The sequence below is a fragment of the Argiope bruennichi genome, chromosome 8 (genome assembly GCF_947563725.1).
Source record: "Argiope bruennichi chromosome 8, qqArgBrue1.1, whole genome shotgun sequence".
Lineage (NCBI taxonomy): Eukaryota > Metazoa > Arthropoda > Arachnida > Araneae > Araneidae > Argiope > Argiope bruennichi.
Genome location: NC_079158.1, coordinates 133,130,615 through 133,132,664, shown reverse-complemented (window position 1 = coordinate 133,132,664; position 2,050 = coordinate 133,130,615). Strand labels below are relative to the sequence as shown.

Genomic DNA, 2,050 nt, shown 5'->3' with positions numbered 1-2,050 from the left:
AATGGCAAAGTTCACTCATTTTTCGCAAAAAACATGGAAACTAATTGACGAAACAAGACAAAAATAATATGAAGCAGTAGATCTCACTTAGCTGCACACACACATATAAAAATTACGATGCTGGTACCATTATTTCCGCACTTCTGGACCAAAATGCAGGAGCGACGAAAAACACGACTTCAATCCAATGACGCGACCAAGCCAAGTGCATCGCTAGAGGTAAAACTGAACCGGATCTCCACGGGAAAGCTCGCCTGCAGGCAGACTGATTACTCTCGATTCGTGTGCGACGGACACGGAGCCATCTAGCCAGACGGGGGGAGGATGCCATGAAAAAGCAGAAATATATATAACGAAGAATAAAGTCGATGCTTAGCACAGCGCCCTACGTTTCCCTCTTCCTTCTAGGGTGCGTATCGCGCGTCCTGCGTTTGGGCGGCCCCCTTTTCGCCTTTTTTGGGCCCGCGGCTTTAGCCGCGGGCCCAAAAAAGTGGGGGCCCCCCCGCATGGCCGCACAAACGCAGGACGCGCGATACGCACCCTAGAAGGAAGAGGGAAACGTAGGGTAGAGTGGGGCTACATCACAGTAGGAATAATTACTACAAAGACTGGTGAAGTTAAGTTAATGCTTTCTTAAGCATTTATGAAAAGTAATATCACATTTCAAGAGTGTATATGTAAAGTGGATAGCATTTACATGTGAAAGGAAATACAGAGATTACATCAATAATTCTGATGTTTTTAAAGACACAAAGCTAATCTTGCTTTCTTTTGGTCTGTTCGTTGTGTTTCAATGAGTCTTTCCTGTTTGATATATGTTAAATGAACACATTTTGTATGTAACATTGCACTTTTAACTATTGATCAATGGGTGATTTGTATAAAAATCTAATGTTCATTCAAGTCACCCATTTTAACTAAAGAGAAAGTAAATGCAGTCAGCTTTGCCACATTATTACAAAATAAACACAATTCATGAATGAATACAGACAATTTAATTACAAACATATCATTTTACACTTAACAAGCAGAAACAGAGATTCGCTTCAGAGAAATGCAGGTGACGGTGGAAAAGACGAAACGAATGACAAGATTTTAAATAAACAGGGATTTCTGTGTGTCCTGAGGAAGATACAGTTGCAGTATTTTCATTTGGCGACATGTTGAAATTCACACATGGTGACTTGTACTCAGCGACTTGCCAGGGCTTTTCCATGGTTAGGAAAGAGACGGCAAACATTCATGTGAGGAGACATCTGTGGGTGGTAAGGCTTTTTTACTGGTAATTTCTGATGAATTCTAATTTTTTGCATTAAATGCGGCTAACGTTGGGACAGTGCAAGCCAACATAACCGCGCGTACCAGCTGCAATGAATTGCGAAACTGGTACATGTTCCAAAAATTAGTTTAACATCAATAGGCACCCGATGGGGGCCCTATCAGATATTAAGCTGATAAGAACAGATACTACACTTTGATCTTAGCCAAAAGGCCGAGAAGCGATAAAGAATTTAAAAATTTAAAAAAATTTGAGGGGGGGCCAATGCTTTCTTCCACATAATTCGGCCCTCCTCTCCCCCACAGAAGGCTTCTGGACCCATCTCGCAGAGACACAACCTCCTCCGTGGGTGACACGCACTGCATCTGGCCTAACTGCTCACTTGGAGAAGCAGCACGTGGTATGACAACTCGTTGCCAACATTTAAACAAATGTCACTGAGAAACAGGCAACGGCACAGTGAAGGAAATGATCTCATCTGATATGTCACATTAAAATTTCTTTGAAATCTACACAAAAGAGAGCTTCTGTATCACAAATACAATTGCAAAAGTTATTTATTTCTATCTCAGTTTCTAAAAGATGTTTCATGTGTTCTGAGAAGAGGGTTCAAATGGAGCTATAGAATACCTTGTAAATATTGCCATTTGGACAGAAGTGCATTAAAATGGCAATTTGATTTCGTTAAGTACATAAAGCAAACATGCATGTCATGTAGATGAATTATCGGGAATTCATTGCAGACAGAAAAAACACTCATCTCAAATTCAG

At 40.9% G+C, this 2,050-nt stretch overlaps 1 non-coding gene across 1 annotated transcript; it reads right to left on the bottom strand.

Annotated features, from left to right (window-relative positions):
• Positions 1–1,311: 1,311 nt before the first annotated feature.
• LOC129981989 (U2 spliceosomal RNA) lies at positions 1,312–1,504 on the bottom strand. The gene has a single exon (XR_008785397.1). It is a non-coding gene; the product is annotated as a U2 spliceosomal RNA (small nuclear RNA).
• Positions 1,505–2,050: the final 546 nt, after the last annotated feature.